The sequence below is a fragment of the Oryctolagus cuniculus genome, chromosome X (assembly GCF_964237555.1).
Source record: "Oryctolagus cuniculus chromosome X, mOryCun1.1, whole genome shotgun sequence".
In the NCBI taxonomy this organism is placed as follows: domain Eukaryota; kingdom Metazoa; phylum Chordata; class Mammalia; order Lagomorpha; family Leporidae; genus Oryctolagus; species Oryctolagus cuniculus.
In genome coordinates, this window is record NC_091453.1 from 108,257,435 (window position 1) to 108,279,056 (window position 21,622).

Below are 21,622 nucleotides of genomic sequence, written 5' to 3' on the forward strand. Positions count from 1 at the left end.
GTCCTCAAACCTCCAGAACCATGAGCCAAATATATCTCTTTTCTCTATGAGTTGCCAAGCATCAGGCAGTGTGTTATAGTAATAGAAAACAGAATAATGCAGTAACTATTATAAATATGTTCAAAGAACTGAAGTAAATCTTGCCTAATGATGTACAGAAAAGTACAGCAGTCTTAGGACCTGTGTGGGAAGTGTGATTGCAATAGTGATCTTCTGGACTGGCTCCTCCAAATTCTCTCTGCTAATCTTCTGACTGCTCTGCCATTTTGCTTGGTACTTAGTAGTCTTATGAAGCTACCAGTCTCTTAATTGCTTGCCACCAAAATCTCCAGTTTTTCACCACACCTGTAGGTATGAATTTCTCTACATTCTCTTTTAAAATTTTGATTTATTTATTTTCATTTGACGGGAGAGAGAGAGAGAGAGAGAGAAAGAGAGAGAGAGAGAGAAAGATAATCTTCCATGTGCTGGTTCACTCCCCAAATGCCCACAACAGCTGAGGCAGGACCAGGCTGATGCCAGCAGTCAGAGACTCATTCCAAGTCTCCTGCATTGAGTGGTAGGGACACAAGTACTTGAGCCATCACCTGCTGCTTCCCAGGGTATGCATTGGCAGGAAGCTGAAATTGGAAACAGAGTTAGGATTTGAACCCAGGCACTCCAATATGGGATGCGGGTGTCCCAAGCATCTTAATGACTGCACCAAATGTCTGCCCCTATAGGGCAGAGGCAGGACTCACTAAATCAAGCCCGTCCCCACTGACTACATAGCCATCTCCTAATCTATGTATCCTCCTCTGACCAAAGGTTGCTCCACCCAGCTTCAAACCAATAGGAGCAGGGAGTGCTCAGACCATTACTAACTGCAAAAGATCTTCTACTGCCCCATTAGGGACTTCCCCAACCAGTAGGGGTGCCCAGAATAGGCTGGTATGACCCATTTACGACCTTTCTGGTGAGGTGTCAGTGAGCAGAAGCACCATTTTGAGTGTGTCATGTGCAAAAAACCAACCGTGCCTGTGCAGAACGCCAAGCTGGGTGCAAACTGAAGTGCCTGTGCCAAGGGGGATGAGCCAGAGACTTAGAGGCCATGCCCCCCCAACCCAATAAAAAAAACGGTCAGCTTCCATTGGAGCAGTGGGTGGAACTTCTTCCCATCATGTTGTCTCCCTTGTCTGGGTTGAACGTTGACCTCTTGTTAATTTCTATTACAACTGAGTCAAGTTCTCGTTTAAATAAAGCCCACCATCACAGGCAGTGCTATGGTGCTCTGTCTGTCCTTAAGGTCTGCCTGTCACCGTGGGCAGAACTTCTGCACCACTACCCTGGAGTTGGGGGAAGCTTCTTCCAGAGTGACACTCCTGCTTCACCAGTGGGCTCTGCAGATGTCAGTACCCTTTGGTATTCTCAGCTTGCCTGTCTCATGTGGAATCTCTATCCCATGAGCAGGCTGGTGAAGCCACTTGGGGGCCAGTCCTTTGGGTCTGTTGCTTCATCGTACCAGTGGGAGCTGGGCCATGAAAGGAAGATCCAATCCTTTCAGATTTGCCTGCCAGGAATAGAACTTTGGCAGCCTAGGGCTGGGGGAGGATGAAAAACCCCAGCAGCCTCTCCCTCACAGAGTGAATCTGTAGCCCTAGACTACAAGCTGTGGGGAAAGGGAGGAGGGAATCTTTTTTGCATGTATGAAAAATATAAATAATCTATATTTAGAGAGTTAGCAGGTGGAATGTGGTAGGCTTACAATGGCTGCAGATTCCTTTTTCACTCCTCCCATTGAATTTGGGCTGGCTTTAGTCATTTACTTGACTAATAGAAGGCACTGGATGTGATGTACTAGGATTTTATTCACAAGATCAGAAGAGGCTTTGATTTCTGCCTGGGCCTACTTGGAATCCACCTACCATGCTGTGTGAGAAAGTCCAAGTAACACCATGCATTCACTTACATGCATTCAAAAATATACAAAACACTGCTGTGCACGGAGGGCCACACACAGAGTGAAACGGAGATCCACCGCTGACAGCACCGGCGGAGCTCCCAGGTGACACCCATTACTCATTTGCCAATAATGAGAATGATCCTATTTTGGAAGTGAGGATTCCAGTGCCAGGAGAGCCAACCAGGTGATTCTGTGTAGAATAGAGATGAGCCATCTTTGTACAAACTGCAGATTTATGAAAAGTAGTTACTGTTTTAAGCCACCAAGTTTCATGGTGTTTCTTAAGCAGCATACATATCCATAAGGTTCTTCAAACTAGCAACTCCACATCTACACTTGATCTTAGCCAAAAGGCCGAGAAGCGATGCAACTCCACATCTGTATGCTACCCAAGATAAACCCTTGCACGTGTCAATACAAAAATGCATATGAGGATGCTTATTGCAGCCCTCTTATAAAAGTGATGAAGTTGGAACATACTATTCCTAGCTGAGGAAAGGCTAAATGAACTGTGGCTTATTCACATGGTAGCTAAAATGAATGAGCTATATCTATCTGAATCAATGTATACAAAATCCAAAAAATAATGTTATATGATAATAGTAATTTGCTTGAAGATACATGCAGTAGATTCCATTTATATACAGTCAAAAAATACACAAAACAATGCTATGCATTATTTATAGACATATATTTACATGGCAAATGTGCAAAACCAGGCAGCTGCTTAATAAACATTAACTTGAGGAAAATGGCTCTCTCTGGGGAGGGGGGAGGAAGACAGAAGTGATGGAAGTGAGGCTTTACCTGAAATGGTAATGTTTTCTCTCTCCTGTTCTTTTGTTCTTCCTTTTTTTTTAGAGTTCCATAAGACAAAGTGTTTACCTCTGTTTTATCTTAATGGTAAGTACAGAAGTGTCTGTTCTATTATTTTCTGTAATTTGTATGCTTGAATTATTCATATTTTACAATTTTTAATAAAAAAGAGAAGGAAGACTCGGATTTGCCCCCATTCATCACAACAATGCACTGTCTCCACTTCTCTGGCGTGATCAACAGTCAAGATTTTAAAATCAACCTCACTGAAGTATTATTTATTCATAATAAAGTACACCATTTTGAAGTGCTATAGGTTGATGAGTTTTGACAAATGCGTACACCCAAGACTCCATCATGACAATCAAGAGGTAGAACATTCCCGACATGCTAAAGGTGACCTCTCCAACCTTTGCAGTCAGTTCCGCCACCCCAGCCCCAGGAAGCCATGGATCTCCTTGCTGTCACTTGCCTTAGTTTTACCTTTTATAGAGAGCAAAACAAACGAGATCTTACACTACGTTAGATTTTGAGTCTGGCTTCTTTTGCTCAGCAGAAGGCTTTTGAGACTCATATGGGTTAATGAGCATATTCGTCATGACGTAGCATTTCCTTGTCTGGATTACAACCTGGTTTGCTTATTCGTCTGCTGTTGGGCATTTAGATTGCTTCCGGTTTCTGGCCGTTATGAAAAAAGGTACTGCTAACATTCCCATGCAAGTCTTTCTGTGGACATAGATTTCCATTGCTCTTAGATGAACAACTGGAAGTGAAACTTCCAAGACATACGGGATGTATACACCGAACTTTACCAGGTGCAACTAGAACTGTTCTCCAAAGTGCACGTACCCTTCTCCACTGTCATCAGTGATGTATGGGGCCAGAATAGGGGCTTGTGAGAGGTTTGGGGAGTGGGGAGCAGAGTGAAAATATTCTAAAATAAATCGTGTTGATGGATACTTGGAGTTTGCTCTACTTTGGGGTTTCCTGTTACGGGAAACAATAAATGAGGAATGTCACTCATTTAAGCCAAACAGTATCTGCATATATGAATGCCTGTGACCATCTCCCTGTCTTCCCTCTAATAAGATTCAGAACAACAGAAGGTATAGGGCAGATTGCCTTAGGCGTCAGGCTCTGCAACCTATGTGTACACATCCACACACACACGCTGGGGAGGAGGGGGCAAAGAGTGGGGGGAGAGGTTTTCTCAGTCCTGTTTATCCAAAAGCAATGGCATACAGCATCATCACAGATCCGCAGCAAGCAGTGACAAAATTAGTTTAAATCCAAGTGGTCTAACCTTTCTTCCTTCTTTAGGCTCAAGCATCTTTGACACTGCTAATTCCCGTTCCTTTTCCAGTTTTTCCCCCCAAGATTTATTTTATTTATTTGAAAGACAGAGTTACAGAGAGAGGTAGACAGAGAGAGTCTTTCATCCACCGGTTCACTCCTCAAATGGCCTCAACAGCCAGAGCTGAGCCAATCTGAAGCCAGGAACCTGGATCTCCCATGTGGGTGCAGGGGCCCAAACACTTCTACTGCCATCTTCTACTGCCTTCCCAGGCACATTAGCAGGGAGATGAATTGGAAGTGGAGCAGCCAGGACTCAAATCAGTGTCCATGTGTGATGCTGGTGCCGCAGGCTAGGGCTTTAAGCCTCTGCGCCACAGCACCAGGCCCCCTCTTCCAGTTTTATAATCTAACCCTCCATCATTTCCTGTTGGGGCTGCCATAACTACCTTCCTCGCTGTTTCCCCCTGCCGAATCCGTCCTGCCACACGGCTGCTTTTGCAATGTTTATTTCCCCAAATGGGCTCCAAGCTCAGATCTTCATGCCATCCTGTTCTCTAGCTCCACCAGGTCCATACTCTTCTGCATGGCTCTCTGGCCGCCCCGCTTCTGCCCACCTTTTCCCAATCTTCCGGCAGCCTCACTTGTACACAGACCCCCTGTATTCGTCCCCTGTGGGGAGCAACTCAGACTAGACTGTTACTGGAATTAAGACTTATTCTATGCATCTGCTCTCCCACAATATGGCGCTGGGAGAGGAGGAAACAGCTTCTACACAGCTGCCTCCAGTTCAACCAATAAACAGCAGGACCTGCTCCTGATTGGAGGAGAGCAGCGTACTTGGCGTGTGGGTAGCAGAGTTGGGATTGGTGGAAGAGGACTATAAAGGAGGAGAGAGAGAACATGCACGGGGAACATCTATCTGAAGGAACACCTGTGCAGCCCCCGAGAGAGCCGGCCTGCGGTGTGCCGCTCCCCTGCGGAAGTGGGGAAAGTGGCAGGGGGCCCGCCCTTCCACGGAGGTGGAAGGGATGGTAGCCAACCCGGGAAGAACCAGCAGCAAACCCGGGGAAGGCCGAGCAGACAAAAGAACAGCGCAGGGTCCTGTGTCGTTCCTCCATGAAGAGGGGGAGCGACATAATGGTGCCGTGACTCGGATATGAAGCCTAGGCAGGGTTTAGTGTCGTTCCTCCGCGAAGACGGGGAGCGACAGTCCCCGCCCCTGCGCTTTCCCTCCTGCGGTTCTCCTTGTCTTTCCTCACGAGCTGCCTCCTGTAGGAAGTCCATCTCTCTCTCTCTCTCTCTCTCTCTCTCTCTCTCTCTCATACACACTCGTCCCATCTATTCTTTCACTCTTCAAATGCCCACAACAGCCTGAGCTGTGCCAGGCTGAAGCCAGGAGCCTGGATCTCAATATGGGTCTCCCTCATGGGTGGCAGGGACCCAAGTATTTGAGCCATCACTGCTGCTTCCCAGGGTGTGAATTAGCCGGAAGCTGGAATCGGGAGAGGAGCCAGGACTCCAAGCAGGCACTCTGATACTGGATGCGGTGTCTCAAATGGTATCTTTTTTTTTTTTTTAGAGGCAGAGTGGACAGTGAAAGAGAGACAGAGAGAAAGGTCTTCCTTTGCCGTTGGTTCACCCTCCAATGGCTGCCACAGCCGGCGCGCTGCGGCCGGCGCACAGCGCTGATCCGATGGCAGGAGCCAGGTGCTTCTCCTGGTCTCCCATGGGGTGCAGGGCCCAACACTTGGGCCATCCTCCACTGCATTCCCTGGCCACAGCAGAGAGCTGGCCTGGAAGAGGGGCAACCGGGACAGAATCCGGCACCCCAACCGGGACTAGAACCCGGTGTGCCGGCGCTGCAAGGCAGAGGATTAGCCTAGTGAGCCACGGCGCCGGCCTCAAATGGTGTCTTAATTGCTACAATGAAGTCCCATTTTCTATCCTTACTGTCAGTGAATGATGCTGCCACCACCCTGCCTGCTCACGATCCGTGCTCTTAAGGATAGTGTACACCAGGTGGCTCCCGGGATGTCCCCACAGAGCTGCGGAAGGAGTGGCATTTAGTACCACACACCTGTTCCCCTGCTCTTACGCATGCAGTCTTCCTGGCCCTGTCTTTCCCTGTCCTTGTTCACAAAAACCTAGCCTGATGTCGTCAGTGATTTAACCCGCTCCATCCATCTCAGGCGGAGACGGGCCCTAGGCTCCCTCTTTGCTGGTGAGCAATTTTAGCTGTTTGATGGCAGAAAAGGTGTGCCTGGGAACCATGAGTCATTCACCTGCAGTTGTCAGTAATCGCTACAACAAACTTTCGATAGTGTTAAATTCCGTCTTTACATATGTGGAGTCTTGCCCCTTGAAGAGAAACGCAGGCTGTAAATAAAATGCTTTCAAATGAAAGTAGTGATTAGTATTTGACTGTCATGCTCTTTGTTTGGCTCTGTGGATTACTTCAGCTAGAATTTCTGGTGCTGCGGAAAACCAGTTGAGAAAATAACAATCCTTTACAAGCAATTTCAGGGTTTCTAGCCCTTTTGCAATCTTCCGCTTTAATTTGTTTTCCATTAGTACGTGCTCACGTGTAGTGAAAAGAGCGAGCCCGAGCCGGGGGTGGGAGCTCGGGAATGTTCCAGCTCTGCCATTCTCTCACTCTCTGACTGTGGGCAGCTCATTTTCCTGCTCCGTGCCTCAGTTTCCTCATCTGGAAAATGAGGATCTTGGACTGAATGGTCTTGGAGTGCCCCTCCACCTCTGATGCTTTACTACCACAATCAAATATGCTACTTTGAGGGAGGTTTTTTTTTTTTTTAATGGCATTTGGAACTGGCATTAGCTGAGTTTCCCTCTCACACTAAGAAGCCTCAGAGGTGGGATTGCAAAATGAGAATTTCCTCCAGGCTGTAGCCAGAATGAAAGGAGCGTTACAGGAGCCTGGGTAGAGTTAGTATTCGTGTCTCTAGCTATCCAGAGACACAAATGACACTTGAAGATCTGTTTGCGGTTTCTCTCTGGGTTCTTTATCCAGGCATGTTTCCATAACGAATGTGTCTTAGCGGTAAGAAAAGTGGAAATGTAATGAGTGAGGGAAAACAAAGCTTATCTTTGTCCTGGCCCACCTCTTTGTGCTTCTTCCTCCCCCAGCCACCTGCGTTTTACTGCTTAGAGAGCTCAGTGTATATATAAGGACACTCATTCACTGCTAATAGTGGTTGCTAATAGCATTCCCGTCTCCTGTCAAGGCTGTCACAGTTGATTGTTGTTTTTTTTTTTTTAATGTAGTTTGTGAGTTCCATCAGGGGTAACAGCTGAAAATCAAGCTCATTAAGACATCCCTGAGTATTTCAGAGTGAACTCATTTTCTAAGGCCAGGCTTGGACGAAGAATCTGGGAAAAGGGACTCTAGATGGATCAAAGAAGAACCAGGGAGTGTATTTCCAGGATGTTGGAGGAGGGGCAGAGTCGAACAGGAAATATAGTTCCCTAAGTGATGGGCCGTGTGTTAAATTTGGCAAAAATACCTGCTGACCTCATATACTCTTCCAGACTCCATACGAATACTTAATATACTGGCATGTGCATAAAAGTTGCCTAAGGATGGTGAGAAGTTCAGATTTTTTTTAAATTTCAATTTTTAACTGACACATAAAAATTGCACATACTTATGGGATACTATGTGATGTTGCAGTTCACACATACACCGTGAAATGTCTAGTCAGGGTAAATACATCTGTTTCCTCAAACATTTATTTCTTTTTTAAAAAAGATTAATATGTATATGTATATATGTATTTGAAAGGCAAAGTGATAGAGTGGGGGAGAGAGAAAGAGAAAGAATCCATCTACTTGTTCACTCCTCAAATGGCCACAAATACTAGAGCTGGGCCAGGCTGAAGCCAAAAGCCGGAATTCTATCCAGGTCTGCCACGTGGGTGGCAGGGGCCCAAGCACTTGGGCCATCTTCTACTGACTTCCCAGGGACATTAGCAGGGAGCTGGATCAGAAGCAGAGTAATTGGGACATGAACTGGTGTTCTGATAATGAGATGCCAGACTCATAGATAGTGGTTTATCCCGCCGTATCACATGCTGGTCCCCAAAACACTTACTTGTTTATGGTGAAAACACTCAAAATCTTTTTATAGGGTTTTTAGAAAAATATATGGTGCATTATCATGATCTAGAATTATCTTATTGTGCAATAGAACACCAGATCTTTCCTTCTCCTATCTATGCCTTATGATTTGTTGATCAACTGCCCCACCTCGAGTCTTCCCCTCTATGTTAACCACTGTTCTGCTCTCAACTTCTGTGTGATCGACTTGTTTAGATTCCAGATGTGAGTGAGATGTGGTGCTTGTCTTTCTGTGCCTGCCTTATTTCACTTAACATGAGGCCCTCCAGTTCCATTCATGTTGCTGGGAACGACAAGATTACTGAGCAACTTCAATTTTTATTCATTCATTTGTCTAGCATTTAAACATTACATATTTATTTTATTTATTTGAAAGGCAGAGAGTGACAGACACACACACACACACACACACACACAGAGAGAGAGAGAGAGAGAGAGAACACTCCCATCTGCTGGTTCGCTTCCCAAATGTTTACAGCAGCCAGGTCAAACTCAGGAGCCAGGAACTAAATCCAGGCCTGCCAGATGGGTGACAGGGACCCACTGCCTCCAGGGTGTGCATTTGTAGGAAGCTGGGATTGGGGGTCCCACCCGGGTTGTGGGCATTCCAAGCAGCATCTGAACTGCTGCACTTAAATACCCTCTCCTGTGTAATACTTCTGCAGGTAATTTTGCACTCTGGGTTCTGCTGCTTTTTATGTAGGCTGGGCAACAACTTTGTAAATATAACCTTTAAAATGATTTTCTTCCTACATTTTGCACTGCTCCTTCTCAGTCTTATTTGCAATTTCCTACTCTTTTCTCCAGTTTGTTCATATTGCATTGCCTGCAGGCTTAGTCCTTGAGCTTGTTTTCTTCTCTAGCAATACCCACTCTTTTTGTGATTTCATTCAGTGTTATGTCTTTAAATATCTTTGTCTTAGTCTGTTTTCTGCGGCCAGCAGATGGAAGGTTGGAAGGTTCTCTCTCTCTCTCTCTCTCTCTCTCTCTGTGTGTGTGTGTGTGTGTGTGTGTGTCACTCTTTCTCTCTGTAACTCTGAGGCTCATTGTTCTGGAGATTGAGAAGTCCAAGAGCACTTCAATGGCATCACGGGCTGAGCGAGTGTGAACACAGAGAGAAAGCGGGTTGGACTCCTGCAATCATTTCAGCCCTGTGTGATAACAGCACTAATACAGTCAGGAGAATGGAGCCCTCATAGCCTAGTAGTCTCTTAAAGCCTCTTGATTCTGTTGCAGTGACAATAAATTTATCTATTTATTTATTTGAAAGTCAGAGTTACACAGAGAAGGAGAGGCAGAGAGTGAGAGTGAGAGAGAGAGAGAGAGAGGTCTTCCATCTGCTGGTTCACTCCCCAGATGACTGCAAAGGTCAGAGCTGCATCGATCCGAAGCCAGGAGCCAGGAGCTTCTTCCAGGTCTCCCACATGGGTGCAGGGGCCTAAGCACTTGGGCCATCTTCTACTGCTTTCCCAGGCTATAGCAGAGAGCTGGATCGGAAGTGCAGCAGCAGGGACTGGAACCGGTGCCCATATGGGATGCCAGTACTGCAGGTGACAGCTTTACCCACTAAGCCAAAGCACTGGCCCCGGTGACAATAAATTTAAACATGAGTTTTGGAGGGGGCATTCAAGCCAAAGCAATCATCAATACACTAGCAAATCCCAAACTTGTATCTCTAGTCTAGACCTCCCCTCTGCACGCCAGACTGTCTAATAGCCTACTTGACACGCACACTAGAATGTGTAATAGATGTCTCAAACTTAACAGGTTAAGAAAAGCCAAAATGATTTCCCTCTCAGGTCTGTTCATCCTGGAGTCTTGCCCATTTCAGGTAATGGCTCTCCACCCATCCATCCAGCAGCCACCCCGACTCCCCTCCTTCTCTTCCGCCTCCCAGCCCTATCAGAAAACCCTGCTGGTAGCACCTTCAAAACCACTTTTGTCCTCCACGGTGAACACCCTGAAGCTGCCATGACCTCTTTCTTGGACTATTGCAACAGCCGCCACGCTGGTGTTCCCGCTTCCTCCCTCCCTCTACCCAGAAGCTTGTTCTCGATGCTTTCAGGGTGATTCTTGTACTGAGTAGGTCACATGCTGTCACCTGTCAGCCCCAAGGCCCCCCCAGCACTCCTCATTTCACTTTGAGTTCAGCAGGGCCCAACGTGATCTGCCCTCTCCCCTCTAGTTAGCTCTCTGATCTCACCTCAGCATTGTCCCGCTCTGCTCCAGTGACTCTGCTCTCTTTATGTTCTTCGCACTCGCTGACGACATGGCTGACTCTGAGCCTCTGTAGTTGCTGTTCCCTCTGCAGGAATACTATTATCAGCATGGTTCATTCTCTCATCTTTACATCTATTCCCTACTTTAGTGTTTTTTTAAAAAAGATTTATTTAATTTATTTGAAAGGCAGGGTTTCAGAAAGAAAGAGAGACAGACAGATAGAATATCTTCCATCTGTTGGTTCACTCCCCAAATGGCTTCAATGGCCAGGACTGGGCCAGGCTGAAGCAAGGAGCCAGGAACTTCATCTGAGTCTTCCACGTGGGTGCAGGGGCCCAAGCACTTAGCCATTTTCTGCTGCTTTTTCCAGGCCATTAGCAGGGAGCTGGATCAGAAGTGGAGCAGCCAGGGCATGCGCTAGTGCCCATATGAACTGCTGGCATTGCAGAAGCAGCTTAGCTCATTATGCTACAGCACTGGCCCCCTTGCTTTAGTTTTTATTATTATTTATTTATTTGAGAGGTAGAGTAACAAACAGTGAGAGAGAGAGAGAGACAGAGAGAAAGGTCTTCCTTCTGTTGGTTCACCCCCCAAATGGCCACAAGGGCCAGAGCTACGCCGATCCAAAGCCAGGAGCCAGGAGCTGCTTCCTGGTCTCCCACGTGGGTTCAGGGGCTCAAGGACTTAGGCCATCTTCTACTGCTTTCCCAGGCCATAGCAGAGAGCTGGATTGGAAGAGGAGCAGCCAGGACTAGAACCAGCACCCATATGGGATGCCAGCGACGCAGACAGAGGATTAACCTACTGCACCATGGCGCCAGCCCCCCTTGCTTTAGTTTTTACACAGCATTTATCACCATCTAACATCTCACACACACACACAGACACACACACAAACAGACACTGCAAAAGTTTGAATGTGTGCATCCTCCCCAGATTCATGTGTTGGAACCAGTGTGATAGTGTAGAGACCTGGAGGGGTGGTGTCTCCGGGAGGTGATTCAGTTACAAGGGCTTCACCCTCACGAATGGGTTATAAAAGGGATCCAGGGAACTAGTTAGGTCCTCTAGCCCTTCTACCTTCTGCCATATGAGGGTACATCAGTCAACCGCTCGGGAAGGCAGAGCAACAAGGTGCCATCTTGGAAGCAGAGACTATACCCTTACCAGACAACAAACATGTTGGCACCTTCATCTTGAACTTCTAGTCTCTAGAACTATTAGAATGAAATTATTTCTGTTCTTTATAAATTACCAGTCTCAGGTATTTTGCTGTAGTACCAGGAATGTATCCATAATATATCTATATCTATCTATATATCCATATATGTGTGCTTTTAAAAATTTTTTCATTTGAGAGTCAGAGGGAGATAGAGATCAAGATAAGCAAATGATAGATAGATAGATAGATGATAGAGAGCTCCAATCCATTGGTTGACCCCCCAGATGCCTGCAGTGCCCCCAGTCTGAGACCAAAGCTGGGAGCTGTGAACTCAATCCAGGTCTCCCATGTGAGAGGCAAGAACCCAATGACTTGAGCCGTCACCAATGCTTCCCAGATTCTGCATTAGCAGGGGGCTGGAGTCAGGAGTCTGAGCTCGGAATTAATCTCAGGCACTCTGGTGTGGGTTGTTAGCATCTTATCTGGTATCTTTAACCAGTGGGCCAAATGTCTGTCCCTATTTATTTCCTGTTTTCCTCCCCTAGAATGCTAAATCCATAACAACAAAGTAGAAAAATTATTTTTGTTTCTGTTGTCCATTATTGTATTCCCAGTGGCCAGAACCACGGCAGGTCTGTTTTTTTTTAAAGATTTATAGTTATTTGAGAGGCAGAGTTACAGACAGAGAGAGGGAAGGAGAGAGAGAGAGAGAGAGAGAGAGAGAGGGAGGGAGAGGGAGATCTTCCACCTGCTGGTTCACTCCTAAGATGGCCGCAATGTCTGGAACTGAGCCAATCTGAACTGGAGCTTCTTTGGGGTCTCCCACATGGGTGCAGGGTCCCAAGTGCTTGGGTCATCTTCTACTGCTTTCCCAGGCCATAGCAGAGGGCTGGATCGGAAATGGAGCAGCTGGGACTAGAACCGGTGCCCATATGGGATGCTGACAATGCAGACAGAGCTTTAACCTATGCCATAGTGCCGGCCCCATGTCACTAGGTCTTGTAATAATGTAGAATAAGGGTCTCACCCAATCTAGGGGTATATGATTCCCATTACCTGCCTAGCTGCAATAATAGAATTATAAAAATATGCTTTTGTTAGTCAACTTACAATAACTGACATATGAAAATTTTTAATAATGGAAGAACTTAAAGTCAAAGATGTGGAGTGATGGTGTACTATGATGGTTAAGTTTCCATGGCAACTTGACTGGTCCATGTGGTGCCCAGCTATTTGGTTAAAATGACTTAGAGTGATTCTGTGAGAGCTTCTCTGGATGAGATTGCAGTTTAATTGGTAGACTTAATAAAGAAGATTGCCTTCTCCAGTGTGTGTGCTAGTATATAATCTACTAAGTGCTTGAATGGAATGAAAGGTGGAAGGAGGGGGAACTAGCTCGCTCTCTCTCTCTCTCTCTCTCACTCGCTCTCTCTTTGCCTGACTGCTGGAGATCGGACATTGGTTTCGTCTTGCCTTCAGACTTGAACTTGCACTATCAGTTCTCTTAGCTCTCAGGCCTTCAGTCTCAGACTGGAACCACATCTCAGGCTGCTCCTCTGGAGGATCATGACTAATACACTATGTTTATTCTCATAATGGCTGTGTACTCCCTCATCCCCCCGCCTGCCCCAATAGTCTTTTGAAAACAATGGGAAAAGTTATGGAAGAAATTATCATCGGGTGTGGAAGGCTAGGTCCACAACTCTTTGTAGCTTATTTTTATTATGCATTTTCACTCCTGTTTTGCTGAGAATAATGACACAGCAGGCAGCGGTAAACAGTTTATATTGTCTAATATTTCTCCTTCCTCTCAGCTCTGCCACTCCTTGTGTTGGTAATCACCTTCTCATTTTTCAAACATTTTCCTACCCTTTTCTTCCAGGACACTAAGTTATCCTGGATAAGTATAACTGAGCTGTACTTCTGGGACACGTCTCCATTTACTTTGTCGGTAGAATGTCTCCCCAGTCTGTCTTTTCCTCTGCAGTCCTCTTTCTATCACTCTGGTCCAAACCTTAATCATCTTATGCCTGGCAAACCTTAATAGCCTTCTGCTTGACTCGCTGGATCCCAGCTGTTTTTTTTTCTTTTTCTTCTTGGCATTCTAATTATCCTGCATCTTGGCAAGTGTCTTAGTCTCTGTGGGAGGCTTTAACAAAATACTGTAGACTGGGTGGCTTCTTAACAACAGAAATGTATAGCTCACAGTTCTGGAGGCTGGCAAGTTCAGGGTCAAGGAGCTGTCAGATTTGGCATCTGCTGAGGGCTCCATTTCAGGTTTATCGAAGGTACCTTTCAGCTGGGAAGGGGTAGGACAGGTCTCTAGGGCCATCCGTCCTAGATGCTTACTCTCTCTTGCTGTGCCCTCACCTGGCGGGAGGGGGAAGGCAGCTCTCTCTCTGAGGTCTCTGACAAGGGCACTACCTGCAGGCACAAGGGCTTTGCCCTCACATTCTGATCACCTCCCAAGGGTCCCCACCTCATATCATCCCATTGGGTGTATGAATGTTGGAGGGGACACAGACATTCAGAGCATGGCAGCAAGACTGTGGTTTTAGAATCTGGGGATTTAAACACACTGCAGGGACTGCTTAAAATGGGGGGGTTGCTTGGGAATCGAAAAGGGGGACACAACAGTCAGTCTGTCGTCAGCCTTCAGAGCAACACATCTAGACACAAGCACCAGTCCACAGGTGGGCAGGCTTGTTGAGACATTCTGGGTCGTGGGAGGAATGAGACACCCATACTCTGGTTGGGACGTGCCAAGGGCCGGAGCCAGAGGGAATGTGTACAGCAGCATGCAGGCATCCTGGAGACACCCCAGAACTGGGAGGCTCATTGTCCCCAAGGCTCGGGCCACAGTTTTTATCAAGGGTCTCCACCAAAGAGATGCCTCTGCCTATTAGAAAGCTCTCTCTGGAGAATCCGCCTACGTGGCTTGTGCTCACTTTTCCTGGGCTCACTGTTCTTGGATGGGGCAATAGTGGGATATGCAAGGACGGGGTGTGGCAAGTATTGTTTTGGGTGACTGGCACTGCCCTTCTCAAACATCCTCTGTCTCTCCCCCACCATCCCAACCACTGCCCAGCCGTCAGGTTTTTTTTTTTTTTTCTGGACACTGATCTACATCCCAGTCCACTTACTTGGTACTGGCCCCATAGGCACCTGGCTTGGTCACTCGGATAAGTTGGTGTGTTCCTTCTTGAGTTTCTGTATTTGAGATCAGAAAGCAGTTCAGTTCAGCTAGCACCCTCTGGGAAGTTGGTTGTCTTCGCATGTGATGCTCTGGAGTTATTGGTGACAGAGTGAGAGGAAATAATGAAGTCCGGATGCAGGTAGGGTTGGTGACAAGAGACAGGCAGGGGCCTGATTCCTGTGGGGTTCCAGGGAGATTCCTGGCCTTTGATTCCCTGAGACAGGCATGATGACAGCTCACATTCACATCGTGCTCCAAGCACTTTACCCACTTAGGCCTTGTAACAACCCTGTGAGGAAGATAATATCATCATGCCCATTTTAAAAAGATTTACGTATTTATTTGAAAATCAGAGACAGCGAGAGCGAGAATGAGAGTGAGAGATCTTCCATCTGCTGGTCCCCAGATGACTGCAACAGCTAGGGCTGGGCCAGGCAAAGCCAGGAGCGGGGAGCCAGGAACTTCATCTGGGTCTTGCACCTGGGTGGCCAGGGCCCAAACCCCTCAACCATCTTCCTCTGCTTTTCCCAGGCCGTTAGCAGGAAGCTGGATCAGAAGTAGAGGAGTGAGGACACGAACCGGCAGCCATTGGGATGCTGGTGCTGCAAGTGGAGGCTTAACTCACTATATCTCAATGCTGGCTTCATCATGCCCATTTTACATATGAAGAAACTGAAGCACAGGAAGCTGAATAACCTGCTCAAGGTCGCAGAACTAGGATTTACAGTCAGGTTCAATGCTCTTAACATTATACTGCTAATCCTTGTAGCAATTCTCTAAATCCTCCTTGCCTAAGCCAGTTCAAGGGCCCTACCATGACCACTAGGCAAGAGGAAGTTTAATTCTCTCTGGTTCTTTCTCCCTTGCTGTCTCCTCCTCCTTTTCTCTCAACTTTCCATTTTTTAAAAAAAAATTTATTCCTGGGGCTGGTATTCAGGCATCCCATATGGGCGCTGGTTCTAGTCCTGGCTGTTCCTCTTCCAATCCAGCTCTCTGCTGTGGCCTGGGAAAGCAGTAAAAGATGACCCAAGTGCTTGGGCCCCTGCACCCACATGGGAGACCCGGAGGAAGCTCCTGGCTCCTGGCTTCGGATCAGCACAGCTCCAGCCATTGCAACCAATTGGGGAGTGAACCAGTGGATGGAAGACCTCTCTCTCTCTCTCTGCCTCTCCCCTCTCTGTGTAACTCTGACTTTCAAATAAATAAATAAATAAATCTAAAATTGATCCCTGTTAAATATAAGAGTGTGAATAAGAGAGGGAGGAGATGTACAGTTTGGGACATGCTCAATCGGACTTGCCCCAAATGGTAGAGTTAGAAACATGCCAGGGGATTCCAATTCAATCCTATCAAGGTGGCATGTACCAATGCCATCTCACTAGTCCAAGTGATCAGTTTTAGTTCACAATTGATCATAATGATAGGATTAAGAGCCAAAGGGATCACATAAACAAGACTAGTGTCTGCTAATACTGATAGAATAAAAAAGGGAGAGAACGATCCAAAATGGGAAGCAGGATACACAGAAGACCCATAGAATGGCAGATGTCCTAAACAGCACTCTGGCCTCAGAATCAGCCCTTAAGGCATTCGAATCTGGCTGAAGAGCCCATGAGAGTATTTCAGGCATGGAAAGCCAATACACTCTGGCACCAAAAACAAATTAAAACAAAACAAAAACCCCTAAATGAAAGATCTCTGCGAATGAGATCCCAGTAGAAAGAACGGGCCATCAAAGAAGGAGGTACCTTTCTCTGAAGGGAGGAGAGAACTTCCACTTTGACTATGACCTTGTCTAAATAAGATCGGAGTCTGTGAACTCAAAAGGCTTCCATAACCTTGGCAACTCATGACAAGAGCCTAGGGTGATTACTGATGCCATAAACAAGAGTGTCAATTGGTTAAGTCAGCAACAGGAGTCACTGTGCACTTACTCCCCATGTAGGATCTCTGTCCTTAATGTGTTGTAAAATGTGAATTAATGCTATAACTAGTGCTCAAACAGTACTTTACACTTTGTGTTTCTGGGTGAAAACTGTTGAAATCTTTACTTAGTATATACTAAATCGATCTTCTATATATAAAGATAATTGAAAATGAATCTTGATGTGAATGGAATGGGAGAAGGAGCGGGAGATGGGAGGGTTGCGGGCAGGAGGGAAGTTATGGGGGGGAAAGGCCGTTGTAATCCAAAAGCTATACTTTGGAAATTTATATTTATTAAATAAAAGTTAAAAAAATAAAATTGATTCCTTCCTTCTTTCTAGCTTGCTCCCCCCCTTTCTAAAGTTCATTTGTTGACCTTTCTTCCTATCTTCTTGATTATTCTCAACTGCTTGCATGCAATAATATTGTCATTCTTCCGTATTACAAAATGCTGTCTTGCCTCAATTTCCCTGTTCACCTCAGCTCCATTTCTCTGCTCCTCTGCATAGAAAACTCTTCAAAAGGGTACATATAGGGTCTGGCGCTGTAGCACAGTGGGTGAGGCCGCTGTCTGCAGTGCCAGCATCCCATATGGGGGCCGGTTCAGGTCCCGGCTGCTCCACTTCCGATCCAGCTCTCTGCTGTGGCCTGGAAAGGCAGTAGAGTATGGCCCAAGTACTGCACCCTCGTGGGAGACCTGGAAGAAGCTCCTGGCTCCTGGCTTCGGATCAGCACAGTTCCGACCATTGTGGCCATCTGGGGAGTGAACCATCAGGTGGAGGATCTCTCCCCCCACCCCCATTCTGCCTCTCTCTAACTCTGCCTTTCAAATAACTAAATCTTTAACAAAAGGTACATATATTCTCAATACTTCCCCTTTCACATCCTCCTAACCCCACTCATCAGGCCTGTGGCTGCCACCACTCCACTCAGAATGCAAGGTCCCAAGCAATCTCTGCATTGCCACTTCTCAGCTCTCACAGTAACTTGCCTTTGGCTGGCCTCATTCGAGCACTTCCTTCACTTGGCTTCGAGGACGCAGCACTCTCTTGGTTTCAGGGTTCCTTGCTGGTTTTTTTTACATCCTTGACTTGTTCATCTTGGTGCTCTTCTGGGCTCAGTCCTTGGACCTGGGTCACTCCTTCGGTGATCCCAATTAGACTTGTGACTTGAAAAATCCCCTAAAAGCTGATGACTCCCAATCATGTATTTGTAGTTCAGACCTCTGTTTTGACCTTCAATTCCTTTATCCACGTTCTCACCTGGAGGAGAGATGAGGCCCCTGAAAGTACCCCCCCCCCGCGCCCAGTCTGACCTTCCTTCTCAGATCTGCCCTGTCCTCTTACCCATCTTAGTAACCGCAGTCATTCATGCCAAGACAAGTCAGTACTCACCTTTCTCTTACATATTCAGTTCATTTACATCTCCAAAATGCATCTAGAATCCTAGCATTTCTCCTGACTTCCCACACTACTTCTATGGTCGGGTGTCACCTATTTTGTCTCTTTTTTTTTTTTTAAGATTTATTTATTTATTTATTTATTTTGACAGGCAGAGTGGACAGTGAGAGAGAGACAGAGAGAAAGGTTTTCCTTTGCTGTTGGTTCACCCTCCAATGGCCGCCGTGGCCGGCGCGCTGCGGCCGGCGCACCGCGCTGATCCGATGGCAGGAGCCAGGTACTTATCCTGGTCTCCCATGGGGTGCAGGGCCCAAGCACTTGGACCATCCTCCACTGCACTCCCTGGCCACAGCAGAGAGCTGGCCTGGAAGAGGGGCAACCGGGACAGAATCCAGCGCCCTGACTAGAACCCGGTGTGCCGGCGCCGCAAGGCAGAGGATTAGCCTAGTGAGCCACGGCACCGGCCTTTTTTAAAGATTTATTTATTTATTTGAAAGTCAGAGTTACACAGAGAGAGGCGAGGCAGAGAGAGAGAGAGGTCTTCCATCTGCTGGTTCACTCCGCAGATGGCCACAATGGCTGGAGCTGCACCGATCCGAAGCCAGGAGCCAGGAGCTTCTTCTGGGTCTCCCATGTGGGTGCAGGGGCCCAAGCACTTGGGCCATCTTCTACTGCTTTCCCAGGCTGTAGCAGAGAGGTCAGAAGTGGAGCAGCCGGGACTAGAACTGGCGCCCATATGGGATGTCGGCGCTTCAGGCCAGGGTGTTAACCCGCTGCACCACAGCGCCGGCCCCAACCTGTTTTTATTTCTTACCTGTATTACTGCAGCAGCCTCCTCTTGGAGTCCCTATTTCCTCCATTACTGCTTCAAATCTACTTCCTACCCAGCATGCGGAGTCATCTTTGTTGAATGCTCGCTATACCATCTTCCTTCTCTTAAAATCCTATATAGGCTCCAATTTGCACACAGGGTAAACCCTAAAGTCCTTATGGTGGCTTACACAGTCCTATAGGATGTAAGCTTCTGTGACTTTTCTGACCTCATCTTTTGCTACTCTTCCCAATCTACCCCTGCCCCCGTATTCCAGACATACTGTGCCTCTGGCTGTCCTTAAATACAAAATACAGTAGGTCAGCGCCTGCCTCAGGACCTTTGCCTATGCATTTTCCTCGGCTTAGAACCCTTCCTCTCTCTCTCTCTCCCTCTAATCTATATCTATATCATCTATATCTATCTATTATATCTATCCTCTATCTCACCTCTTAAAAATATTTGCTCAATTGTTTTCTTAGGTGCTCAAATATCACCCTATTTAAAATTTAACATTGGGCTGGCACTGTGGCGTGGAGGGTAAAGCCTCCGCCTGCAGTGCTGGCATCCCATTTAGGCGCTAGTTCGAGTTCTGGCTGCACCAGTTCCGATCCAACTCTCTGCTATGGCCTGGGAAAGCAGTAGAAGATGGCCCCCAAGTCCTTGGGCCCCTGCACCCATGTGGGAGACCTGGAAGAAGCTCCTGGCTCCTGGCTTTGGATTGGCACAGCTCTTGCCATCTGGAGAGTGAACCAGCGGATGGGAGATCTCTTTCTCTGTTTCTCCCTCCCTCTCTCTATGTAACTCTGCCTTTCAAATAAATAAATCTTTTTTAAAATCCAAAATTTAACATCACCCATCCGTATTCCCTACCTTCTTTAGTTTTCTCCTTAGCACTTGTACTTCTCAGCTACTATTCTGTTTACTCATGTTTATTACTAGTCTGCCCATGATGTGGATGGAATTATATCACTCTTAAGTCTGTATGTGGGTAGCATTTTAGATGCTCGTTTAGAACTTAATACTTTACTCTTTTAGTATTTTTTATGTTCTGTTTAAAACTATTGGTTGAACTCTGTAATTAATACACAATTACTCTTAGGTGTTTAATTAATGCTATAATTAGTACTCAAATAGTATTTTACACTTTGTGTTTCTGTGTGGGTGCAAACTGTTGAAATCCTTACTTAATATATGCTAAATTGATCTTCTGTATATAAAGATAATTGAAAATTAATCTTGATGTGAATGGAAAGGGAGAGGGAGTGGGAGAGGGGAGTGTTGTGGGTGGGAGGGAAGTTATGGGGGGAAGCTATTGTAATCCATAAGCTGTACTTTGGAAATTTATGTTCATTAAATAAAGTAAAATATAAATACATAAAAAAGTCTGTATGTGGAAGCCCTAACTCCCAATGAGACAGTATAAGGAAATGGAGTCTTTGGGAGTAATTAGGATGAGATGAGGTCATGAGGTTTGCATTCTCATGATGGGATTCATCCCTTAGAAGTAGAGACGTGGTGTAGGAGGTTAAGCCACCACCTGTGACAACGGCATCCTTTATGGGATCGTGTTCGTGTCCTGGCTGCTCCACTTCCAATACAGCGACCTGCTAATGAGCCTGGGAAAGCAACAGAGGATGGCCCAAGTCCTTGGGCCTCTGCCACCCATGTGGAAGACCTGGATGATGCTCCTGGCTCCTGGCTCCTGGCTTCAGCCTGGTCCAGTCTTGGTCATTGCAGCCATCTGAAGAGTGAACCAACAGATGGAAGATTCTCTCTCTCCCCTCCCTCCCTCCCTCCTTTCTTCCTTCCCTTCCCATCCTGTGTGTGTATATGTGTCCCTGTCTCTCGCTGTAACTTAGCCTTTCAAATAAATAAAATAAATCTTTAAAAAATTATGTTAAATAAATAAAAAGAGGGTGACTTAACCTCTATTAAAAATAATAAAAAAAAGAGATCACAAAGCTCTTTCTCTTTCTACCTCTGCCATGCGAGGACACAGCGAGAAGGTGGTCATCTACAAGCCAGGGAGGGGGACTTTACCAGCAAGAAACTTGGCCTTGAATTTCTCAGCTTCCAGAACTATGAGAAATAAATAAGCTGCCCTATAGATGGCATTTTGTTATGGCAGCTTAAGCTGATTCAAATAGCCCCTCTCACTGGAGTGTAAGCTCCAGGCCAGGAGTTTTGTCTGATTGTATACTGTGGCATCATCAAGGTCTAGAACAGTTGTGTGGCCTGTAGTGGGTACCCCATAGGCATTTGCTAAGTGGATGTATGAATGAATCAGTCAGACATGATCCCTGCAGAGGGTGACGGATACACGAGCCTGCTGCCACGTAGAGAAGTCCTGTGATGGGCAGAGGTACAGAGAAAGGGTGCTGGGGCTCCACGAAGGCGAGGGTCATTCCGATGGAGAGGGAGCGAGGGGAATCCGGAAAGGCTTAATGGAGGAGGTAGCATTTGAGCCAGGCCTTCCAGGCAGGTAAGATCTAGGCTTGTGGCTGTATGGGAAGGCACAGAAGATCAGTCAGGTGGAAGCAGGGTACGTGAAGGACAACAGCGGGAAATAAGATCAGAGCAAAGCCTGGGGCCAAACAGGAGAGCCCCGAATGCCAGGTTAAGGAGCTTTTTCTCTGAGTGTGGTCTGAAGTGGAGCAGACATGGAGGTTGCAGGAGCGGTCATAAACAGTCGAGCCACCAGTCGGTGATTTTCTCT

The 21,622-nt window shown here is 46.7% G+C and overlaps 1 long non-coding RNA gene across 1 annotated transcript in view; it reads left to right on the forward strand.

Annotated features, from left to right (window-relative positions):
• Positions 1-21,622, forward strand: part of LOC103351970 (uncharacterized) — a 103,342-nt gene that overhangs the window by 76,003 nt on the left and 5,717 nt on the right. Inside the window, exon 3 of the long non-coding RNA XR_007912131.2 lies at positions 2,804-2,845. This is a non-coding gene — a long non-coding RNA (uncharacterized lncRNA). The remainder of the gene's footprint in view (positions 1-2,803; positions 2,846-21,622) is intronic.